Source organism: Ixodes scapularis, unplaced genomic scaffold, assembly GCF_016920785.2.
Source record: "Ixodes scapularis isolate PalLabHiFi unplaced genomic scaffold, ASM1692078v2 PGA_scaffold10__122_contigs__length_95168666, whole genome shotgun sequence".
NCBI classification, from domain to species: domain Eukaryota; kingdom Metazoa; phylum Arthropoda; class Arachnida; order Ixodida; family Ixodidae; genus Ixodes; species Ixodes scapularis.
The window spans coordinates 3661985-3687543 of NW_024609836.1; the positions used below are offsets into that span (position 1 = coordinate 3661985).

Sequence of the window (25559 nt, forward strand, 5' to 3'; positions counted from 1 at the left end):
CTTTAATGCTCCTGTGAGGACAAATCTTCAAAGGACAACAATGTGACTGACTTATACGCTATTCTGAGAACCTAAATTGCACATGATGCTTTGCTTGGCCGTCAAGCAGTTTTCTAAGTTAGCTTCTTTATTCCTTCAGGAAGAAGTCTCAGAAACCATTGTCTCTTCAAGAGCAACATTCCTTCTTTAAGGTGAGTGGTTTTGCCTAGTTTCCTAGAGCTTAGCCCTTTTAATGCTCCTGTGAGGACAAACCTTCAAAGGACAACAATGTGACTGACTTATACGCTATTCTGAGAACCTAAATTCCACGTGATGCTTTGCTTGGCCGTCAGGCAGTTTTCTGAGTTAGCTTCTTTATTCTTTCAGGAAGAAGCATCAGAAACCATCGTCTCTTCAAGAGCAACATTCCTTCTTTAAGGTGAGTGGTTTTGCCTAGTTTCCTTGAGCTTAGCCCCTTTAATGCTCCTGTGAGGACAAACCTTCAAAGGACAACAATGTGACTGACTTATACGCTATTCTGAGAACCTAAATTGCACATGATGCTTTGCTTGGCCGTCAAGCAGTTTTCTAAGTTAGCTTCTTTATTCCTTCAGGAAGAAGTCTCAGAAACCATTGTCTCTTCAAGAGCAACATTCCTTCTTTAAGGTGAGTGGTTTTGCCTAGTTTCCTTGAGCTTAGCCCCTTTAATGCTCCTGTGAGGACAAACCTTCAAAGGACAACAATGTGACTGACTTATACGCTATTCTGAGAACCTAAATTGCACATGATGCTTTGCTTGGCCGTCAAGCAGTTTTCTAAGTTAGCTTCTTTATTCCTTCAGGAAGAAGTCTCAGAAACCATTGTCTCTTCAAGAGCAACATTCCTTCTTTAAGGTGAGTGGTTTTGCCTAGTTTCCTAGAGCTTAGCCCTTTTAATGCTCCCGTGAGGACAAATCTTCAAAGGACAACAATGTGACTGACTTATACGCTATTCTGAGAACCTAAATTCCACGTGATGCTTTGCTTGGCCGTCAGGCAGTTTTTTAAGTCAGCTTCTTTATTCCTTCAGGAAGAAGCATCAGAAACCATTGTCTCTTCAAGAGCAACATTCCTTCTTTAAGGTGAGTGGTTTTGACTAGTTTCCTAGAGCTTAGCCCCTTTAATGCTCCTGTGAGGGCAAACCTTCAAAGGACAACAATGTGACTGACTTATACGCTATTCTGAGAACCTAAATTGCACATGATGCTTTGCTTGGCCGTCAAGCAGTTTTCTAAGTTAGCTTCTTTATTCCTTCAGGAAGAAGTCTCAGAAACCATTGTCTCTTCAAGAGCAACATTCCTTCTTTAAGGTGAGTGGTTTTGCCTAGTTTCCTAGAGCTTAGCCCTTTTAATGCTCCTGTGAGGACAAACCTTCAAAGGACAACAATGTGACTGACTTATACGCTATTCTGAGAACCTAAATTGCACATGATGCTTTGCTTGGCCGTCAAGCAGTTTTCTAAGTTAGCTTCTTTATTCCTTCAGGAAGAAGTCTCAGAAACCATTGTCTCTTCAAGAGCAACATTCCTTCTTTAAGGTGAGTGGTTTTGCCTAGTTTCCTTGAGCTTAGCCCCTTTAATGCTCCTGTGAGGACAAACCTTCAAAGGACAACAATGTGACTGACTTATACGCTATTCTGAGAACCTAAGTTGCACATGATGCTTTGCTTGGCCGTCAGGCAGTTTTCTAAGTTAGCTTCTTTATTCCTTCAGGAAGAAGTCTCAGAAACCATTTTCTCTTCAAGAGCAACATTCCTTCTTTAAGGTGAGTGGTTTTGCCTAGTTTCCTTGAGCTTAGCCCCTTTAATGCTCCTGTGAGGGCAAACCTTCAAAGGACAACAATGTGACTGACTTATACGCTATTCTGAGAACCTAAATTGCACATGATGCTTTGCTTGGCCGTCAAGCAGTTTTCTAAGTTAGCTTCTTTATTCCTTCAGGAAGAAGTCTCAGAAACCATTGTCTCTTCAAGAGCAACATTCCTTCTTTAAGGTGAGTGGTTTTGACTAGTTTCCTAGAGCTTAGCCCCTTTAATGCTCCTGTGAGGGCAAACTTTCAAAGGACAACAATGTGACTGACTTATACGCTATTCTGAGAACCTAAATTGCACATGATGCTTTGCTTGGCCGTCAAGCAGTTTTCTAAGTTAGCTTCTTTATTCCTTCAGGAAGAAGTCTCAGAAACCATTGTCTCTTCAAGAGCAACATTCCTTCTTTAAGGTGAGTGGTTTTGCCTAGTTTCCTAGAGCTTAGCCTTTTTAATGCTCCTGTGAGGACAAACCTTCAAAGGACAACAATGTGACTGACTTATACGCTATTCTGAGAACCTAAATTGCACGTGATGCTTTGCTTGGCCGTCAGGCAGTTTTCTGAGTTAGCTTCTTTATTCTTTCAGGAAGAAGCATCAGAAACCATCGTCTCTTCAAGAGCAACATTCCTTCTTTAAGGTGAGTGGTTTTGCCTAGTTTCCTTGAGCTTAGCCCCTTTAATGCTCCTGTGAGGACAAACCTTCAAAGGACAACAATGTGACTGACTTATACGCTATTCTGAGAACCTAAATTGCATGTGACGCTTTGCTTGGCCGTCAAGCAGTTTTCTAAGTTAGCTTCTTTATTCCTTCAGGAAGAAGCATCAGAAACCATTGTCTCTTCAAGAGCAACATTCCTTCTTTAAGGTGAGTGGTTTTGCCTAGTTTCCTTGAGCTTAGCCCCTTTAATGCTCCTGTGAGGACAAACCTTCAAAGGACGACAATGTGACTGACTTATACGCTATTCTGAGAACCTAAATTGCACGTGATGCTTTGCTTGGCCGTCAGGCAGTTCTTTGCTTGGCCGTCAGGCAGTTTTCTGAGTTAGCTTCTTTATTCTTTCAGGAAGAAGCATCAGAAACCATCGTCTCTTCAAGAGCAACATTCCTTCTTTAAGGTGAGTGGTTTTGCCTAGTTTCCTTGAGCTTAGCCCCTTTAATGCTCCTGTGAGGACAAACCTTCAAAGGACAACAATGTGACTGACTTATACGCTATTCTGAGAACCTAAATTGCACGTGACGCTTTGCTTGGCCGTCAAGCAGTTTTCTAAGTTAGCTTCTTTATTCCTTCAGGAAGAAGCATCAGAAACCATTGTCTCTTCAAGAGCAACATTCCTTCTTTAAGGTGAGTGGTTTTGCATGCCTAGTTTCCTAGAGCTTAGCCCCTTTATTGCTCCTGTGAGGACAAACCTTCAAAGGACAACAATGTGACTGACTTATACGCTTTTCTAAGAACCTAAATTGCACGTGATGCTTTGCTTGGCCGTCAGGCAGTTTTCTAAGTTAGCTTCTTTATTCCTTCAGGAAGAAGCATCAGAAACCATTGTTTCTTCAAGAGCAACATTCCTTCTTTAAGGTGAGTGGTTTTGCCTAGTTTCCTAGAGCTTAGCCCCTTTAATGCTCCTGTGAGGACAAACCTTCAAAGGACGACAATGTGACTGACTTATACGCTATTCTGAGAACCTAAATTCCACGTGATGCTTTGCTTGGCGGTCGGGCAGTTTTCTAAGTTAGCTTCTTTATTCCTTCAGGAAGAAGCATCAGAAACCATTGTTTCTTCAAGAGCAACATTCCTTCTTTAAGGTGAGTGGTTTTGCCTAGTTTCCTAAAGCTTAGCCCCTTTAATGCTCCTGTGAGGACAAACCTTCAAAGGACGACAATGTGACTGACTTATACGCTATTCTGAGAACCTAAATTCCACTTGATGCTTTGCTTGGCCGTCAGGCAGTTTTCTAAGTTAGCTTCTTTATTCCTTCAGGAAGAAGCATCAGAAACCATTGTTTCTTCAAGAGCAACATTCCTTCTTTAAGGTGAGTGGTTTTGCCTAGTTTCCTAGAGCTTAGCCCCTCTAATGCTCCTGTGAGGACAAACCTTCAAAGGACAACAATGTGACTGACTTATACGCTATTCTAAGAACCTAAATTGCACGTGATGCTTTGCTTGGCCGTCAGGCAGTTTTCTAAGTTAGCTTCTTTATTCCTTCAGGAAGAAGCATCAGAAAGCATTGTTTCTTCAAGAGCAACAATCCTTCTTTAAGGTGAGTGGTTTTGCCTAGTTTCCTAGAGCTTAGCCCCTTTAATGCTCCTGTGAGGACAAACCGTCAAAGGACGACAATGTGACTGACTTATACGCTATTCTGAGAACCTAAATTCCACGTGATGCTTTGCTTGGCGGTCGGGCAGTTTTCTAAGTTAGCTTCTTTATTCCTTCAGGAAGAAGCATCAGAAACCATTGTTTCTTCAAGAGCAACATTCCTTCTTTAAGGTGAGTGGTTTTGCCTAGTTTCCTAGAGCTTAGCCCCTTTAATGCTCCTGTGAGGACAAACCTTCAAAGGACAACAATGTGACTGACTTATACGCTATTCTAAGAACCTAAATTGCACGTGATGCTTTGCTTGGCCGTCAGGCAGTTTTCTAAGTTAGCTTCTTTATTCCTTCAGGAAGAAGCATCAGAAACCATTGTTTCTTCAAGAGCAACATTCCTTCTTTAAGGTGAGTGGTTTTGCCTAGTTTCCTAGAGCTTAGCCCCTTTAATGCTCCTGTGAGGACAAACCTTCAAAGGACAACAATGTGACTGACTTATACGCTATTCTGAGAACCTAAATTCCACGTGATGCTTTGCTTGGCGGTCGGGCAGTTTTCTAAGTTGGCTCTTGTTAATGTCTTTGGCTCCGGTGATTGTCACTTGGCTCCGGTGATCGGTGTGCTGGTGTTCGGAAGCCGAGATCTGTTTTGCATTGTGTGGCGCGTTTCTATGCGCGACACGAAGGCGCGATTTTTTTTCGGCGGCGGGTGTTACTCGATCACCGCGATTGCAATGTGCTCGCTGGCGTGCTTCCGTATCCGCGTGCTGTGCGATCGTTTCTAATGGATGAAGCATCTGCGCCGCTCGAGGTTGTGAAGGACGTTGAGGCGTCGACAGAGCATGAATGCGTGTTTCGGGCAAACCTCCAAGATGAGGCAGCCGTCGGCGAATGGTTGGAAGAGTATAGCGTCAAAACGAAGTCGTCCTGGATTGTCCATAAAGTCCAGAAAAAGGGACAACGGTAGGTTGATAGACGCACGTGAGCATTTGATCTTGCTCGTATTAGTCTACTTTACACATTGCGTTACATTTCACGCATCGGTGTTGAGATGTTCTTAAAACCTGGGTGTGCCAAGCATTGATCAGTTTTCGTTCCTGCAGCGAGAAAACAAGAGTCTGAGAGATGGCGTCCACTTTTGGTTTCGGCTTCCGACGCCATTGTTCATGTCGTGTCAAGCGGCCGTAATATATTCGGAGGTGTGACTATACTGGTCATTTCAGACTCACCGCGGCAAAGTGGTCACTCTGTAAAATTTCACCAGAATATAAAATGTTGAACAGTATTCCGAAAGTATTCGCTTGTTGTACGATTTGGATTCGCGAGTTGGCTCCGTTGAGTGCGCTTCTCGGCATGCACAGATGCACTGATACACAGCGGAGAAGTGACAACAACGTGCTAGGAGCAGAGGCGCTTTTTCAGAACAGGACGACGCAAGCGCGCGCATCGGCTAACGCCCACACACATTTAAAAATGAAGTAGGATATTAGGTTAATGTTGCTGTGACATTTCTATCTTACATTAACGTTCTGAAAACAGAACCGCAGATATTATAGTAAAATAAATATATATGATGTTACACAGCTATGTCTTTACAAACTCGGTGCAGATGTAAAAAAATAGCTGGGCATAGGAGGCGAATTTATAAATACACTACACTATACTTCGTTTCAGCTTCCATCCGAGCGCAGCCAAAGCTACGTGTGGCCTGAGCCAATCGCATGCCGGCAATAGGTCACGTGATCTCGCTTGCACTTTTGTATCACTCCGCTCCGCCGCTGGTCGTCTGCGCTGCCCGCGCTCGCCGAGTATTTCGTCTGCTACAGGTGTTTCAACGGTATCGTCTGCTACAGGTTTAGAAAGTGCCCTTTCACGTTCTGAAATTTAGTCCCAGGGGATGTCAGTACATAGGCTAGCCGCTGGCATCTGTGTCGGAGCTTTCCATCTGTTCGTCATTTCGGCATAGTTTCGAGATCTAAGCACACATTGCAACGTGCCCGATGACCCAGCCGTTGATGTTTCCTTGTATTGTCTGCATATACCAGAGCTCGAGGCGCAGGGCTTTCCACCTGCTTCTCGGCGTTCAGTGGGATCGGCCAGTAAAGGGGTGCCTCGATTTCGCCGCGTATCAGTGAATTGTAGCGGCCCAGACGCTTCTCTTGTTTACAACGCATTCGCGGTACGACGCAGCCGGAGACTCCTGCCGGGTTTGAAGGTAGGCATTCAACACGACCTCTCGCGCCTGACGCCCAAATGTGCCTTTGCGAAAGGACGTTTTGAAACGACTTGGTGAGGAAAGCAGCGAAGCACGATTCGGCCAATACCGGGAACGAAATCACACAAAAAACCAAGCGCTGCAGCCGTGTTGCCAGCGGATGGACGCGTTTGCATTTACATATATTAATAACAGCATACACTTCAGATATTTAATTCCTTTCGTTGCAAATAATTGTCAGAAGTACACATCTGGGATGTTGTGCAATGTTTATGCACAAAACAGTTATAAGAAAATTACTTTTGCGGACTACTTTGTGGTGCGTAGGAATGCTCTTCTCGAAGTTGCGAACCCTCCCTCAGCTTTCGGCTGCGCTCAGACGGAAGCTGAAACGAAGTATAAGTAGAATATTTATGTGGAATCCCTAGTTTACTTATCCAATTGTCACGGGTGGCGACCAAAATCAATAAATGAACAGAAAGAAATAAACGTATAATGTGGCGAACTTGTGCCAAAAATAAAAGGGGTACAAAGGATAATAACAGAGAGTCGCGGGCGTCGAAGTCAGCGAAACAGCAGGATCGAGCGCTGGGGCGAGACTGAATGCAGATCGCCACGCGGAACCCCTTATGTACATGCTTGGGCTTCTGGAATGATCAGCGTAGAAAATTCGGCGTGTAGAATATTCTGACCTCGAACAAGCAACATGGTTCTCGAATTTACCAGAACATTACTTTACAGAGTCAACAAAAATGCGCCTCCGCGGCCAGGAATCGAACCCTGGCTTTCAGCGTGGAAAGCACGCGCGATAACCGTTAGACCACGAGCGCGCTTGCCTTCTTGGTCAGCTGCGCTCGCCGGCATTATCCCCCCCTTTAAAAAAAGTGCATCGTCCCGATGCAGCACAAAACGAAAACACAGATCCACAGCAAAAGGGTAGCAGACTTGAGACTCACACTTAACAGTTCACACTTTGACAAAAGTCCAGAGTTCTATCGTTTGTAATACGGCTTGAGCCGGACGACACGCACCACCTCGGGTCGTGGCTTGCGTCTTGCAGATGGGCGCTTTCCGTCGGGCAGAACTTCATAGTTCAGATCGCCGAGGCGTCGGATGATTTTGTAGGGTCCGAAGTAGCGTTTGAGAAGCTTCTCACTGAGACCACGGCGACGAATGGAAGTCCAGACCCAAACCCTGTCTCCGGGCTGGAAGTGGACATCCCGACGACGAAGGTTGTAGCGGCCAGTGTCGACGCGTTGTTGGGCTTTAATCCGGATTCTGGCAAGCTGACGGACTTCTTCTCCCCTTTGGTCAACCACCTGGGCCCGTTTGCTCGAAACCGGTTAACTTTAAACGCGGTTAAAAGTTAACCGCCCTTCCCTACTAAGTACCTACAAGTACCTACCTAGCCAAGTTTGACGAGGGCTAGATGAGCGATAGCTCCGTTTTTTATTATGGGGTGGTAGCTGGTGTCACCTACTGACTGTAGCGAATATATGTGGCTTCCGTGAAAAGGTTCCCGAAAGGGGGGACCTAAAAAATGCGCGCTGCCTGGTCCTCGCGACGCAGCGCGGCATACATTTGAGCTTAAGAAACAATTTTTATTGCTCGTGGTACAAATAATCGGCAAGGTAAAACTAAATTAACCCTTGTTTTGAAATTTTCTAAATATTTGGCTGTATGAAGTGAAGAAAAGCCTCGTTGAAATTTCCTTCCCAGCTCGGAAGAGGACGACGAAGTGCAGTCCTAGAAACATTGAGAAAGAAGTGAGCAGTGAAAGGCGGGCGGTATACCGGCAGCAGCATGGTTGGCCAGCATATAAGAACTGTATATAACAACGTCATAAATTGAGAAACCTGTAACTCAGCTCCACTGAAAATTGACCTATTAGTAAATTACCCGAACATGGAGAAGAACGCTGGAAGTGCAATTCTACGATCCGCGCGCGCTGGCCTTCCACTTATAAAAGATTTGAAGTAAATAATCATAATAAATCTTTGACGAAAACGCGTGCACGGCAAAATTTGTTTTACGCTTTTTGCTTCAGAACAGTTATTACTGCAGACGCCAGCAGGTGCAGCGCGTGTAACTACACTCGTTGCATGCACCTCGGTGATATTGAAATTTAGCAAAAGGTCTATGGGAACGCTGTCTGCTTTTGTGTGCTATGAATACCCGGCTGATTGAGTCAAGGCAATCCACTTTCCAAAGATGTTACCATGCCGACAACTATCGCGTTCATTTAGGCTTAGGAGTGGCCAGCGTCGAAAGTCTATCTAAAAAATGCAGCGAGGTCATTGCTCATGCTTTGCGTTTTAAGTGAAGTAAGGCAATGCAAAAACCTCCTGCACCATTCATTGCTGACTAACGTGCCCGCTACTGCAGCTACTACGACATATTAGTTCCAAAGCGAGCGGCGCTCACTCACCGGGGCACCGCCATGTTTCCCCGCCGTCCTTACTCTGCCGGTCACGTGACCCAAAATTCCCCCTCGTAGGGAAATCCGGTTAACCGCGGTTAGTTAACCAGCTTCGAGCTAACGGGCCCTGGGTGTCGTCGCTTACGTCGACAGCCGGTTCGTGGGGCAACGTAGCGTCCAGCATTGTCGTTACCTTGCGCCCATGCACCAGTTGAAAGGGTGTCACTCCGGTGGTCTCTTGTACGGCCGTGTTGTAGGCAAATGTGACGTACGGCAACACCTCGTCCTATGTCTTGTGCTCCACGTCGACATACATGAAGATCATGTCGGCGATGGTTTTGTTGAGTCTCTCCGTCAGCCCGTTGGTCTGCGGGTGGTACGCCGTGGTGCGACGATGGCTGGTGTGGCTGAGACGAAAGGACTTCTTGCGTCAGCTGGGCCATGAATGATGATTCACGGTCTGAGATCAGGACTTCTGGAGCGCCGTGCCGGAGGACGATAGACTTGATGAAAAACTTGGCGACTTCAACAGCCGTTCCTGATGGAAGGGCTTTTGTCTCAGCGTACCACGTGAGATAATCGGTTGTGACGATTATCCATCGGTTTCCTCGCGTCGACGGTGGGAAAGGTTCGAGTAAATTCATACCGATTTGCTGGAATGGGGGCAGATGGCGGCGCAATAGGTTGAAGAAGTCCGGCCGATCTCGTCAGTACCTTCTTCCGTCGTTGACACTCGTGGCAAGATCGGGTGTAGTGGTGTACTGTCTTCGCAAGCTTGGGCCAGTAGTACTTTTCGCGTATCCTTGCAAGAGTCCTGCTGTAACCAAGGTGTCCCGCCATCGGGTCATCGTGGCAGGCTTGAAAAATTTCTTCTCAAAAGACTAGAAGGGATCACCAACAGCCATGCCGTGTTGTTGTCACTGAAGTTCTCCTTGTACAGCATGCCTTGTCGAATGGAGAACGTTGGCAGTGTTCGTACAAAACCGTGGGGAACGGCACTTCCTTGTCCCTCTAAATGCTCGATGAGTGCTCGCAGCTCAGGGTCGTCTCGGAGTGCTGCCATGTCGCTGACATCCAGAGCGCCGAGGGAACACTCATCGTCGTCCTCTTTGGTGCTGGCAGGACCGGCCTCGACTGGGGCCCTTGACAGGCAGTCGCCGTCATTGTGCTTTCGGCCAGACTTGTACACCACGGTCATGTCGAGCTCCTGCAGTCGTAGGCTCCACCGAGCGAGGCGTCCGGAGGGGTCCTTTAGATTCGCCAGCCAGCAGAGTGAGTGGTGGTCTGTGACCACGCGAAAAGGACTTCCATACAAATTTGGGCGAAACTTTGTTATTGCCCATACGACAGCGAGGCACTCCTTTTCAGTCGTTGAACAGTTCCTCTCCGCGTTAGACAGCGTCCGACTTGCGTATGCGATAACTCGCTCTGCTCCGTCCTGCACTTGGACTAGTACCGCACCCAGTCCGGTCTTACTGGCGTCGGTGTGGATCTCGGTTTCAGCAAAGTGGTCGAAATGGCCAAGAATCGGGGGCGTCTGGAGTCTTCGTTTGAGCTCATCGAATGACCGCTGGTGTTCTTCTGTCCATTCAAACTTCACGGCGTCCTTCGTGAGGTTCGTCAGCGATGCAGTCAGCTTGGCAAAATCTCGAACAAATTGTGTGTAGTAGGAACAGAGTCTGAAGAATCTTCTCACGGCCTTCTTCTCAGACGGCGGCGTAAATGCAGCTACGGTACGGGTCTTCTTGGGTTCAGGTAGTACACCCTTGTTGTTCACGACGTGGCCAAGGAACTTTAGTTCCCCATAGGCGAACCGACACTTTGTTGGCTTGAGTGACAAGCCAGCGGTCTTGATGGCTTGAAGTACGGTATGAAGTCGTCTGAGGTGTTCGTTGAAATCTCGTGAGAATACCACGACATCGTCCAGGTAGACGAGGCAGCTCTGCCATTTCAGACTTGCCAGCACGGTGTCCATGACGCGCTGGAAGGTGGCTGGTGCTGTACAAAGTCCGAACGGCATCACTTTGAATTCATACAGTCCGTCGGGAGTGACGAAGGCAGTTTTCTCCCAATCACGTTCGTCGACTTCAATCTGCCAGTAACCACTCTTCAGGTCCATCGACGAAAAATATCGGGAGTGGCGCAGTCGGTCTAACGTATCGTCGATGCGGGGGAGCGGATAGACGTCCTTCTTCGTCACAGCGTTCAGTCGACGATAGTCCACGCAGAACCGGAGGGTTCCGTCCTTCTTCTTTACAAGGACGACTGGGGACGCCCATGGGCTTCTTGAGGGTTGAATGATGTCGTCGTCGAGCATCTCCTGGATTTGATCTTGAATCACTTTCCTTTCCTTTAAGAAGACTCGATACAGCGACTGGTGGACAGGAAGTGCGTCGTCGTCGGTAACAATGCAATGTTTCGCCATTGGTGTTTGGCAAATCTTCGACGACGTGGCAAAACAGTCACTGTATTCGGCAAGGAGATCAACCAGTTGCCGGCGCTTCGTAGCTGGGCGCTCGGGGTCGATGTTGAGCGGCGGCGGCGGCGTCGTGCTCTTCTGCTGTGGCGACGAGGTTTCCTCGGAGATTGCGGTGACCACGTATGGCGCCTGAAGCTCCCCGACGTGGCCCACGGTGGTACCCTTCGTTAGGTGCTGCGGCTCCTCTCGAAAGTTCGTCACAAGAACAGTTGTACGTCTTTCTTGGAGATCCGTTACGCCTCTTGTGACACCAATTCCTTTTTCGAGGAGCAGTTGTACGCTGCCTTCCAGAAGAGCTTCACCGTGCATGTCTGCGTCTGTTATAACGGTGACGAAAACACTCGACCGTGGCGGTAAGTTCACATGGTCGGCGATAACTCGTATCGCGGTTGACGTCGTGTTGGTCTCCACCGGCAGTAAAACAGGTTTTCGCAGCGTCAACTGGTTTGCCCCGAGGTCGATGACGGCACCATACTCGCAGAGAAAGTCCATTCCGAGGATAACGTCCCTCGAACAGTCTTGCAGAACGACGAACTTCACAGGGCACGTTTCACCGTAGATCTCGACGCGAGCAGTGCATCTCCCGACTGGCGTGATGAGATGTCCTCCGGCGGTTTGTATTTGGGGTCTATCCCACGGCGTCATGACTTTTCGCAGGTGGCGAGAGAGCCTCCCACTCAAGACTGAGTAGTCTGCTCCGGTGTCCACAAGTGCCGATGCGTCGTGGCCGTCGATTATAACGTTTAGGTTGTTGGACACCGTTGCAGGAACCTGGACGATGTCGCGGACAATTGCACGAAGATTGTCAGCGCTGATGCCGCCCTCGTCGAATCGGGAAGACGTCAGCGTCGAAGCAGCAGGCGTGCCGGCGAGTCGGTTGTAGTGGGTGGCTCGAATTGACAGGGCCCGCTCGATGTTAGTTGCCACGGTGACGAATTCATTGACAGTAGTTGGTGGGTTGCGAACAAGGCCACCGAAGATGGCACTCCTCACTCCTTTCATCAGGACGCGCAGCTTCTCCTCGGTGGACTGAGGGTCGGCACGGCTGCTCAGGCGGAGGACGTCTTCAACGAAGCTGGTGACCGTTTCGTTGGGCCCTTGAGTTTGTACTTGAAGGAGGTCTTCCGCTTGCTGTTGTCGTGTCTGGTTCGTGAATGTCTCCTTCAGGCCAGCGATACAGGTGTCCCACGACGTAAGCGACGTCTCGTGGTTCTCAAACCACTGCCTCGCGGTACCTTCCAAGGAGAAGTAGAGGTTTTGGAGGCGCTTCTCAGTGGTCCATCCATTATGGTGTGCTGCACGTTCGTAGTGCAGAAGCCAGTCTTCAACGTCTTCGTGGGTCTCGCCATGGAAGATTGTTGGGGTTCGCTCGGCAACAGGCAGGTAAATGACGGTGGCGGCGGTCGGGGACTGCGATTGCTGGTCGTCCATCGTCGGCTACTTGGTCCTGGGTGGCAGAAGTCCGTATTCTGGGTGAAGACCTTGGGTGCGGCGACTGGTCCGAGTTTCAGGTTCCGCGTTGAGTGGTCTTCTCACTGGGCTTGGAATCGGGCTTGCACTGCGGGCCCTGGGAAGGGAACGCTGCACGGGCATGCGGTACCCCGCACCTCCACCAAAATGTCACGGGTGGCGACCAAAAAACAATAAATGAACAGAAAGAAATAAACGTTTAATGAGGCGAACTTGTGCCAAAATAAAAGGGGTACAAAGGATAATAACAGAGAGTCGCGGGCGTCGAAGTCGGCGAAACCGCAGGATCGAGCGCTGGGGCGAGACTGAATGCAGATCGCCACGCGGAGCCCCTTATGTACACGTGTGGGCTTCTGAAATGATCGGCGTAGAAAATTCGGCGTGTAGAATATTCTGACCTCGAACAAGCAACATGGTTCTCGAATTTACCAGAACATTACAGAGTCAACAAAAATGCACCTCCGCGGCCAGGAATCGAACCCTGGCTTTCAGCGTGGAAATCACGCGCGATAACCGTTAGACCACGAGCACGCTGCCTTCTTGGTCAGCTGCGCTCGTGGCTATATCTAGGAAATGCCTTGTAATACTCGAAAGGACAATTAATGAATAAATGGCTTCAGCTAAAATAGCTTTACTGGTTGGAAGTTTGGAAATAGACCCTAATTAGTCTAACTGCATACCTATTCAATGTAAGAAAGCAGATTTATAGTTTGCATACTGATTTGGTATCATCATATAGCTCCCTGCAGACAAATTGCTAAATTTTGTTGGCTTCCATAGTGGAATAAGTTTAGAATACCGTCCAACAACATCCAGTGTGAGAGTCAATTTCCTCAACTCTTCAATACAGCTATAAACAACTTTTTTTTTTTCTTTTGCCGTGATTGTTTGATGCAGTAAGTCATACATATTATTATTTTTTTCTTTGATTTGCTGCGATATCATTGTGCTGTACCAGTGTGTAATGGCATGTCTGGCACCTTAGAAGGGCCATAAATTCGGAGGAAAAACTGCTGCAGCCACCGGGTAGGTACAGACACTAGGGTTTGTGAATGCGAACCAGTTTTGGGCAAGATGGACAACGATTGGTCACTTGTCTTGCAGGGAGGTCCTTGCTTGTAGCTACAAATTCTCTCTCTGGCATGGTGTGATTTGCACATCAGTAATTAACTTCACTTACAGTACTTCCAATACTCTTGCCAATTTCGTTGCCCTTGTCCAATTTGCAGAATGGTCTTCCATAAGGTTTGGCACTGCCAGCACCACAAGAGGAACAAGGTGTCCGACCGCCGCAACGCTGCATGCATGGCCAGGCTCGATGTCAAGCGTGAAAAGCTCACCAAGGGCACGAGGAAAAACGACGCCTACCTACGCAGGGATGTGCCCTTGGTTGCAGTAATTCGGGTCGACTCCAGGCACACGCACAGCACGCAGTCAGCCGATGCCCTTCGCCTCCTTCGCGGTACAAGCACTGCGAAGGAAACCTTCCTGCGCTACTTCAGCGACGGGACGACTGTCCGCGAGGCTCGGAGGCTCCACGAGAGCAAGCTGTGCCTAGAAAACGGCGGTCCTGTGCTGCTGGCCAACGGTGCCCTGAACCCCCACGACCAGGACTGCACAGCACTGGCACAGCGTGTGGAGCACCACGTGCTTTGGCGGTGGCACCATTGACCCGCTGTCCAAGCTGGAGGAGAAGGCACCCCTCTATGCGGCTCAAGGTATGCCACAACTTACCACAGTGCTATGGCCCATTCCTGAGTTGTCACTTTGCCAAAAGAAATATGTTGTTGGTATATGAGCTTGGGCCACGACATTAGACATGTTTAGTTAAGTCTCACTTGAGCGACAAGAAAACAGCGAGCTACGTTGACCAACTTCAAGCACGTGCAGCAGTCACAAAGGTACCTTTGGCAGACTTTGAATCTCCCTGTGCTCGTGAAGTAAAAACAAGTGATTGCAACTCTGCCAAGGATACTTTCACGTGCTTGAGGTTGGTCAATGTCGGTTGCTGTTTGTTGTTCAAGCGGGTCTAAGACATTAGAGGACAACTCTAACCAACAATCATCTCTTGGGTTCACGTAAATTGCATGTCGTGCCAAAAGCCGCTGCCTACATTCAAAGTACACAATAGCCCTGGTAGTTTTCGTGCGCAGTTTCGTAGCCACCTATTTCAACAATAACCAAACTTCTTTTATTTTTTATTATTATTAGGTATTTTGTAGCATACAGGAACAAATTTTGAGGCATTGAGTGCCTAAAAAAAAAAGAGTGAATAAAAAGAGCCGGCCGTTTTAGCAAGGCTCTTACAAAATACTTTCCAGGCAGTGGCGTGACGGTGAGCCGGAGCGACAGCCGCCCCTGCTGGGCGGTTCTCGTGGCGACCCCCATCATGCAGTGGGCCCAAGCACTGGACGTGGCGAAGGACATCATCTTCATAGACTCTACGTCCTCTAGCGACACGGCCAGATGCACCGTCACGGTGGTGCTCGCGGCAACGATGGCTGGCGCCGTCCCCGTCGCAGTGCTAGTCCACAACGAGCAGAGCACCGAGGGGTACTCGACTGCGTTCAAGCTCCTCCGTGACACCCACCCACTTTGCTTTGGGGGCCAGTCGGTCAGTAGGAGAGAAAGATAAACTATAGCATTCTGTATTTAGTACACACTTAGCAAAAGCTAAAGGACATGGCAGCTTCATGTTTCAAGGTTCATTTTTGTTGTCGTCGCCGAGCAGTAAACACACTAACAAAAACCATAACTCTGTGGCATGAGTGCAAGCGGCAAAGCCTAGGTTGGGAACAAGAGAATGGAAGGAAATGTTGCAGTATAGGAAAATGCTGGCAGCATTTTCCTATACTGCAAGCTGGCATAAAAAATGTCAGTTCCCGTAAATTGGTATTTTGGGCATAAATAACCATCGCCAGCCGTACATCTCGAGCAAGTGTAAAAGAATTCCCACGGGCATTTATTAAGTGCGATTGTCCAGTTGTTAGCATTGTGTCTCATGGTCGGCCGCATATGTATTATCGTTTCTCAGGCACCGAAAGTGGTGATGACTGACAACTCTAGTGCAGAGAAGGCTGCGGTGCAAAAGACGTGGCCCACAGCGAGGCAGCTTCTCTGCCATTTCCACGTCGCACAGGCGGAGTAACGCTGGCTGATGGCAGCTCGCAACCGCGTCGACAAGGACCAGAGGCTTCAATTGATGTCGCTCTTCCAGGAGGCAAGTTTTGTAACCGGGGCTCTTGCGCAATGTTCTAGAGTTCTGAAGTGTGCATTGGCGTGAGGAAGACGGTGCTATTGGGTCTAGCAACACACCTCAACATTAGTTGCACCAGCAGAGTGGCATTTTCATTTTAATGTGTCTGTGGGAGTCTGGCAGGTGCTGGCCGGATCTCCGTTAGAGGATTCTCAGGTGCAATGACCAACCGCAGGTGATGTACGCTGACAGTGAAGAGAAGCTGGAGGCTGCAACTCCCCAGCTGAAGCGTCGACCGCACCAGGCGTCCGTGACACGAGTGGAGGCCTTCCTTGGGAGACGGGAGGAGTGGGTGCTGCTCTTCCGTGCCGACATCACCACACGGGTGCACAACACCAACAACTTCGCTGAGGCCACCATCCGTGTCCTGAAGGGCATGGTTTTGAACAGGACGGAGGCCTTTAATGCGGTGGCACTGGTGGATGCGGTGGCCGTGTTGTGGGAGCGGTACTTCGAGAGCCACATCCTCCACCATGCCCACAGCTGTGTCGCCAATCACCAGCTGGCGTACAAGCGGCTGCTCAGCGGGATGCCACAAGGTGCAGCAGACAGTGTCAAACCTCTGGGCAACAACGTCTATGCGGTGCCCAGTTCCCCCCACCACGGCGTGGTGTATGAAGCGTCGGCAAGCTCCGGAGTGTGCAGCTGCCCAGTTGGAAAGTAAGGGGCATTTTGCAAGCATCAGGCCCTTGTGCACGAGACCTTTGGAGGGTTGTTTCCCAATGCCCCACCTTTGTGCACGGGGTACCGTCACCGACTGGGCAAGTTGGCCTTGGGAGACAAGTGTCTGGCGCAAGATTTTTTCACGCCTCTTTGTGAAGGGCAGCAGTCATCAAAAGAGCCAGACGTGGTCAGCTGCACCGCCCAGGCCTCGAAAGGCCAGCACAGTGCTGAAGCCAGTGGCATGCCAGAAGCCCCCCAGCCCTCCACCTCAGCTCTGGCGTCACCGGCTGTGCAGGGATCTCACCAGGTTCAGATTGCCCAAGTATGTGTGCTCTTTCATGTTCGTGCTCACTCCAGTTCCTTGTTTCTTTTCTCGGCGATCTGAATACACAGGCAGAGACTGAAAAAACTTTCTGCCGGTCACCGGTAGTAAACTTGGAGAACAGAAACGCTTCTTACAAGTCATACTAGGAGGTGCACAAGTGCAGTGCGTAGAATTTTAGGTGGTACATATTTCCTGGCTGTTGCGAGCCACGCATTCATGTTTGCTGTACCAAATGAAAACTGATAATCGTTGCATAATTGTTTCGTTTCTACAAGGTGTTTGGCCCAATCTAAAATGTGAATGCAACTTAGCAGATGAGTGAAGCTCGGAGAGCCCGCTTTCACTGTTTTAGCACGGGTATATATGCCGAGACGCTTCAAGTATTACCACGGTCAATCTTAATGTCCGGCGTATGGGTATGGCTGGCCTGGTGTAATGCCAGGCCAGCAGTCTACAAATGGCAGGACTCACTTTCTAAGTGGCACCAATATCTGGCCAGAATCGCAGTCGTGCAACTTTACTGCAGCGTCAAGCAAGTGTGCTTGCAAAACTCGCATGTGTACCTATTGAAAGAAAAAGAAACAAAGGAGTTTTTAGTGGTTGTTTGTAGCCTCAAAGTCTGAACCTTCACCACAACACGGGTGTTGACAACAATGCCGTGGGCTCCTTGCAAGTCCAAACTATAGTTTGTTTCACATTCTGGGGGAGCGAAGCTGGAGCTAAGAGCACAAACATGTTACCCTAAAAAGAGCCTGCACTGCGCAAGTGTGCATGCCTTGCAGGGGTACCAAAAGCTTGGAGCTCGCCCTTCCTTGTAGCTCCTGCTATTCTCGCACTTAAAGTGAGACAGAGAATGGACAGGAGGTAACTTGCTCACCTGCTTGCCTCAACGCTTTCTGTGCAGGCACGAGAACAAGTGTACCAGCGTCTGGAATTGAGCTTGCGGCGCCTGCATGCCCTGAACGAGGACAGCGCAACGTACCTCGAGATCCTGCAGAGTCTGGGGGACGAGCTGGACCGTGTGCCCAATGGCAACGACGCCACCGGCCTCGTGTTGAGCCTCAAGGCGACTGCGGCAGGACGAAGGCGCCGGGGACGCCAGATCCGGGTGTAGCTTTCGAGCCTTGCCCGACGTAGGCCAGGGTTGGTGAGGGGCTCAAAAAGGGTGCCAGCCAGACGCCCAGCAAGTGATCAGCCTGCCAAGAGGCCAAGAAAGAGGCCCCATTCCCTGCAGAGGAATGCGCAGGACAATCTGCCAAGTGCGAGACTGCACTAAAGGCTTTAACAGCTGGCGGCCTTCTTGGGACCCATGTGAGGTAGGTTTCAATCAGTTGCGGACCCAGGCCTGGAAACACCACTGTGTTAACGTCAATTGAGCTCACAGATGAGTGGCAATTTTTTTTTTCGTCCACGTTGGACGAACGATCGGCTCATGGGACTGGGTCGAGGCACACAACTCTTCAAGGGCACGCTGCTGAGGGGGATCGACGGCCAAGCGTGTTGGGTGTGCCACAGCTCAGAGCACGTGAAGCAGGAAGCTTGGACCGCAGAACCCAGGCGTTTGACGTTCATTTGTCATCCCTGCTCGCTTCAGTCTGGACGAGCATGGTACCGGCGTGCGGTGACGTATCGCTGTGTGACGCACGTTAAAGGCCCCAGGCCGGCAGTCATAGTGCAGCCAGCGAAATTTCTCATCGATGGTGTAAACCAGTGTCGCCGAATTTGAGAGGCAGACCGACCTTACGCTTTGTAAACACGGACATGAAGTTTGGTTTCGGGCACTGCCGGCATACCTTGTCTCGCCCAGGGGGGCTGTCTGGTAGTCAGCGATTTTAGTGTAGCTGCATCGGTGTTGGCAACTGTCCCCTGTAAAGCAGTCCTTGCCAAGGACGTGAACAACAGCTTCACTCTGGTGGTTCTGCAACGACAAAACGAGTAATCTGTGAGAATAGCGTGGGCTTCCACGGTAACAGTTTTTCCTCTACTTTTTTTTTGCCACTGTGAACAGCCCTCTTTGTGTAGTGAGTTGAGTCTAGTTGACTGTCCGGTTGGACCCTTTTGGCTTTACGTTTCTAATTGTACCCCCAGATATCTTATCTGACACGGGAGTCTGCTAATTTCCCACGCGTTATGCGCTTATTTTGCAATCTCGTTCATTTTAGACCTGACTGCATTGTCCAACACATTTCAAATCGGAGATGTGTGGAAGAGGTTTATTCGCTAACGCATACTGGGGTTAAATGCTTTTTATTAATGAGTTTCGGTTGAAAGAATGGTGAAGCGAACTGGAAGCTGCGACGTTTGTTGAGAGTGTCTGATCTATATCCAAAGGTCTTCCGTTCACCAGGAGAGCGACAATGATCCACAACGGGTCCCCTTTAGCAACGCTGCTCACTGCAAAGTGGTCTTCATGTGTCTCACCTTGCGTAACTGTCTACCGACGGGTGCGACTTGACGAGCGTTCCTGTGACTTGCGCTGAACTCTGATTCAAACGCGCTTCTTCGAGGTGTCCATTGTGTAAAAACTTGCACGCGATTTTAGCGCGCTTGCATTCAACAGGTGAACGGATACCTGCACAACAAAAAACAGGGTTTCTTTCGTGACTTCGCCCCCTTGTGGTTGCAGTGGAACTGTGTACCTTACCTTCTTGTTTCTGGATCTGGAGTTGCTGGCTGGCAGCAGAGTCTGTCGCCAATGCGAGAGTGTAGGCGCAGTTGGAGGTGATGTTCCCTTCCACTAGTAAACATTGTTGAAGGTGGGAATCCTTGATGCCACAAATGAATCGGTCCCTCAGCATCACTTGGAGCGGTAGCACAGTGGAGAATGCTCTCGCTGGGGCTTGCGGGGCATGTCGAGCCTCTCGTGATGAACTGGCATTTGACACGGGCATGGCTGTCGTGGCTGTTGTCGGGGTGGGTGTGGTCGGCGTGGCCGTCACTGTGCCGAAGTTGCAGTCGCAGCGATTTTTCGCAGTGCGGCCACATACTCGGAGATGGAACCTGTCAGTGTTTGGTTTGTTCCGTTGATAGAATTTGAACTGACTCAGCAGTTCCACCGGCTTGGGGTCATAGTGTTCATTGAGGAGCTTGATTATCTCCTCAAACTCAACCTCTGAAAGCTTTTTGGGTGCGAGCAGGGCTCATACAGTGTCGTAGGTTGATTCACCGAAGGACATCAGGAGGACGTACGGCTTGCTTTTTTGCGGAGCTTGTGATGTTCTTAGCCTCGAAGTAAAATTCGAGGCGTTCCAACCACTAATTGCAGTTCCCACTGGGGGAAAACTTTAGAATCCATCCGTGATGAGCGGAGGCGTCCATCCTGGGGGTCCAGAAACTTCCTCGTCGTCGATTGAATGCATACTGGAGTTAAATGCGTTTCATTAATCAGTTTCGGTTGAAATAACGGCGCAGTGGACTGGACGTTGCGACTTTCTTTGAGAGAGTTCTATCTATGTTCGCCGTTTCCTGCTGCGAACAATACTTGATCCGAGCGAGCGAAGGGGGCCGAGGGAGCGTCGTCACTTGGGCTTTGCACAGTGTTCTTACAAGTTTTGCTGCCTGATATGACATTCAACACTGTTTACAATTGGTACTTGCAAGCTTTAAAGTTTGACGAGTTGACCCAGCGTACAGAGCCAAAGACACTTAGACTTATGAGAAACATTGTCATTGCAGTGACACATCACCGTGAAGTAAAGATGGCTCATTCAGAGTGGGTTTGAAATTACAATAACACTTCCTGGATGCCCAATTCCCAGCAGTGCTGGCTAGATTGACAGCTTTGTGGTACCTTGTCGACCTCAGCGCCACACCATGGTCGCATACCAAGCCCTTCCATAGCGTTACGGAGAAGCTTCATGACCAAGAGCGTATTAAAAGGACTGTGCTACAAGTTATGTCATCATTTGCTCTGCTGTTGACAGAAGGTGTGACTCCGATTTCAAAATTCGATTAATGATGCGTTTATAACCTCCAAATAGCCAGATCATGCCGTTTTACCTCCCCACGAGTGCAGCTGGCGTAGCCCATGCAGATCCCCCCACCTGGGGCAAAATTTCTTGTTGCACGAGTTGCGTGATGGTGTAGTACACCTTTGGCTCATGTGCCAAAGGAACAAGTCGAGGCTTGTGATACTTGGGTTTGAAGCTTAGATTTAGTATGAAGGTGTATGTGGGTCCTCCAAGTCCTTACTCGAAGACCCTTGGAAATTCTTTTGGCAGTCCTTGAGTCTATGGCGGTACGCCCTGTCTCTGTTGAACGAGACTAAGCACGTGCATGGCGATAGCAAAGTTGGAAGCTTTCAATAAAGTTTAGTTGCCAGTTAGCGTTTGTCCTGTGTGCTTCTTCGTCTTTTTGTCCCGTCTCTTTTGCGCTATTTTTAATATGAATGTCCACTACCAACTTGCCCAGCAGACCAAGCTTTTACAGTCTATGGGAGTGACTCGGCTAATTGAAGGACACCTTGAATAGTAGTGCTTTGTGTTGTCTTGGACGGTGGACAAGAGCAAGACCGTCCTTTCTCAAGCCTCGACAAAGAGTGTTTCAATTTGTCATCTTCTCGGACCCTCCCCCCCTCCCTCCCTCCCTCTCTCTCCCTTTCTGAATGCGCAATATTCCTTTCCAGAAAATTCCAAGAGACCTTGCAACGAGGGTAATTGTGGGGCTGTTTGGATATATAGTCGGCGACCAACGTCTCCAGGACACGCGAGCTGCGACTGAAACGCATTGCTCTGCCATCTGCCAGTGGGTCGCCTGGTTTCGAGATCACAAAAAAGCGCATGTGCGTCCTGCTGTGCCTGCCAGCATGTGCGCTTTCCCACTCTTCTGCGGCGCAGCGCCTAACTCGGAATCGGGCACGTGGTACCGCCTCGGAGATAGCGCTCACTGACATGGCACCTATAAAGCAAGAAGTCACGGCAGCTCAACTGAGCGATAAGCTGAACTGGTTATAAAGCAAGGTGCGCTGACACAGCGAAATACGGTGCAATGCCCCAGGCGGTATCTCCAGTTTCAGAATGTGTAGCAGACGCTCGTAAGCCACCAGCGCTATCTCCGAGGCTGTACCACACGCCTGATTCCGAGCTAGGCTCCGTGCCGCAGAACAGCGGGAAAACGGACATGTTTGCAGGCACAGTAGGACGCGCATGCGCTTTTGTGTGATCTTGAAACCAGGCGACCTGCCGGCAGGTGGCAGAGCAATGGGTTTCAGCCACAGCTCGCACGTCCTGGGGACTTTTGTCCCCGACTGTACGCTCGTGCCGGCTCGAACGCTTCGAATATCATAGTAGTAGCACGATTCACTCTTTCTTATCATTAGGAGCTCAGAACATGCTAAAAATTGAGTGAGTGGTAAGAAAAAAAAGCTCATCACACCCTCTGTTTTGCTCTCCTTCTTTCTGCCCCTCCGTGTTCTGAAATCACGAACTGTTAAACAATCGTCAACTTCGTCTTCGCTTCTTGGATAATTCCTCGTGCCGTCCATCTGAACATCGCAGTGCGTAAAGTAGACGCTGGGGGCACCACATGTTTCCGGAAAGGTCTGTTGCTCACGCATCACATAGCTTATCGAACACTTCAAACCGGTTCCTTTCAAGCAGGCTTGCTCCACGTCTTTTAACGGTCAGCAATGGTGGCTCACTCTACTTTCCCTTTGACTGCAAGGAAAAATTGACACTTTCCAGAACCACAAACTTGCGTTGTGAATACGTTAGGAAAGTGGTTTACGTTTAAGTCTATGCAGCCGTTCCAAGATGACAGATTCTCTTCAGAACAATTACGGACGAAGCAGTTCTAGTGTCTACTTCTATGCGGACGGGAATATCATTTAGTCTAACTTCAACAATTTCCGCCCCAGTTCGACGAAGTTAAGGCTCTGCCTTTGATCTGTCTTATTCCAGACGATGACTGGATCCCGCTTCCGGAGCGTGGTGCTTGGATTTGGCCAACTACTGACGGCATGCACGTATCATCTGTCCCTTTCCGTCGCAGATATGGCATGTTCAAAATTGTAGCTACTTGCGTCCTGCACAACATTTTGATGCCAACGTTTTCCAGCTGTACTCGGAGGTGTCTTCACTGCGCCAGGGTTCTGGCTTGGCATTGATGAACTGTTTGATGCCTTCTGTGGGTCGTGTTTGTCAATGTGGCAAACCTCTGCCACTTCTGGAGCCCAGAAGTGTGGGGTCTGTCGTGTAAGGTTTGTGGCGTACTCTGCAGCAGTCACAAGTTCTTGAGGACTAGCAAAAAAGATCTGGCATGGCCAGGTGGTGTTGCTGAATGACTTCCCCGCATCACCATGAACCAACCGGCCGCAAACCATCTTGTACGAGAATGTCTACTTGCACTGCTGAGCGACATGACGCAGCTCAGCAATGTAGTCGGGCACAGACTCGCCTTCAGCACTTTTTGAGCATGATCCGGTGACCAGTTACCAGCGTCCTTAGCCCTAAGGTTCTTTTTTTGTTAGCATATCTCTAAAGATACTTGAAAAGCGGAGAAAAAAAAAAAATTGAAAGAGGGGCGTACACGAAGGGTTCACATGCGCGGCAGAAGACTGCACGCTTCATGTTGTCGTCCACGATCTCGTCAGCCAGCAAGTAGAATTAGGTCCAGCTGCTCTCTAACGTGTTTTCATTCTTCTGTTGTTCATGCTCATTGCCACATGTTATGTACAAAGGCAAAGGCTGCATCCATTTAAACTGTCTAGATTAATGAAAGGAAAAATCCAGTTGCTCGCTCGGATAGATACAATCGAATGTCCGATCCATGTCCAGGATTGTTGGGTGTGATTTCGAATCCGACACGAGTTTTCGGATCTCTGCTCATTTTGAAGCCGTGTTAGTTTCGGGCTTGCGCACACAAGTGTGATGTGAGATTCTCTTAGAACATCCGACATGCTGCAGATTAAGTAAGAACAGAAGAGGTTCATTCATTGTTTACAATTCGTGTTTACAGCGGAAGCATCACAAGTTCAGGCTGTTTCACACACCTGCCACTGCTTACGACAGGAGTGGCGTGAAACCGGTTTTAAGTCTTGTGACTGTGTGACTGGTCTGCCACTCTGGTCGTAAGCAGTTACAAGTGTGTGAACCCTTTTACATGAATAAGCTAAGTACCCTCCAAAGTTACAACTTTCATGTGCCTCATACATTTGAGGCGACATGTCCGTTTGCTTTATCCTAGTTCTTGAAAGAAACTATGATTTGAATTCGTCAACATCTTTTAATGTGTATGTATACTGTTGTTTTTCTGTGTGAACTTGCCATTTTGCTTTATAGCTCACGGCCATACTGTTCCGACATCTTCACATTGTTCATTTTTGCATGTATGTGCCTCATAAGGGCCTTGGTTGTTTCAAAAGGACTAAGGAAATAACACTCTTTGAAACCAGCACTGCAGTGCAATGATATATTTAATGTGGTGAAATAAAAACATCCCGAGTTCAAAGTATGCACTTTTGTTTTGTATTTTTTTCTTCATATAGTTCCTCTGGGCATGCGTATAGTCATCTGCATATTTCCACCACGAAATGCTCTCCAATGGCACGAGTGTTTCTAGCAGTACTAAGCTGATTCCTTTACGACTTACCGAATTTGCAGTTACATAGCCCTTTTCATTTATGGTCAGGAGAGCCGCGGCGCCGCTGGAAGGCAAGCATGAAGACCTGCGTTGTCGTGAGTAACGGTTTTAAGTTGATGGCAACGTACAGGCGAAATAAAAATGCTGGCGATACCTCAAATTGAGCTTGTGGGTCACCGTAAGCGTTTGTGACGACGGAGCATATTTAGGAGCACATTTTCGTATAAAAAAAGGCAAGCGTTCATGGACGACATGGTTCACATCCACCACGTCGGCGACAAACCTGCTGAGCAAGAATAAGGTCTACACTGGTGGCGACATCGAGAGAGGGCTTGACTTCGGAAACCAGCAGTACATGTTGGTAGTAAGCGACGTAAGCGACGAGTAGGGAACGCTAAAGAGAAAAGTACTTCCGCCTTTTATGAACTCCTGAAGCACAATGTGAGATGTCGCATACTGCGGGCGTCACGTAGTTGCGTTACTAAGTCTCAGTCCCTCGCGGCACCGTGTTTGCAACGTCTCGGCCACTGTGGTCTCAGCCGCGACTGCGTCGACCGCGTAGGCTTCGCGTTTCAAGCGTCTCAGACTTCAGCCGCCACTGCACCAACCGTGTAGGCCTCAAGTTTCGGGCGGCGGCCGCCATGTTTGTCTTGCCGAAGCAGTGCGAGTGACGTCATGTCACGTGACATTTCACAAACCAATAAAAGAACTATAGTTTTATTTTAACTGGAAGTGAGATCAGATCACGTGACTTTTGCTAAGCAATGAAATGAGTGGTTTCGATTTGAAGTGGAAGTGACGTAATGCCATGTGACATAACGAAATTTACTACCGGAAGTCATGTCACGTGAGAAGGGGGCGTGGCCAGGTGCTGTACGGGATATGGTTTGCTTATACGCCGCCCGGCCTGTCGTGGAGCGGCAGGCTCTTCCTCACTATCATCACCTTTTTGAGCTCTGAGCCCTCAACGCTGCCAGCCTCGGGCTGGGTTGGTGGGGGCTTCAGCCCCAGGCGCTGCTTCACCCTTCTCGG

The 25559-nt window shown here is 49.0% G+C and overlaps 1 pseudogene; it reads left to right on the forward strand.

Annotated features, from left to right (window-relative positions):
- The first annotated feature begins 612 nt into the window (after positions 1–612).
- Positions 613–24395, forward strand: LOC115320174 (annotated as a pseudogene).
- Positions 24396–25559: the final 1164 nt, after the last annotated feature.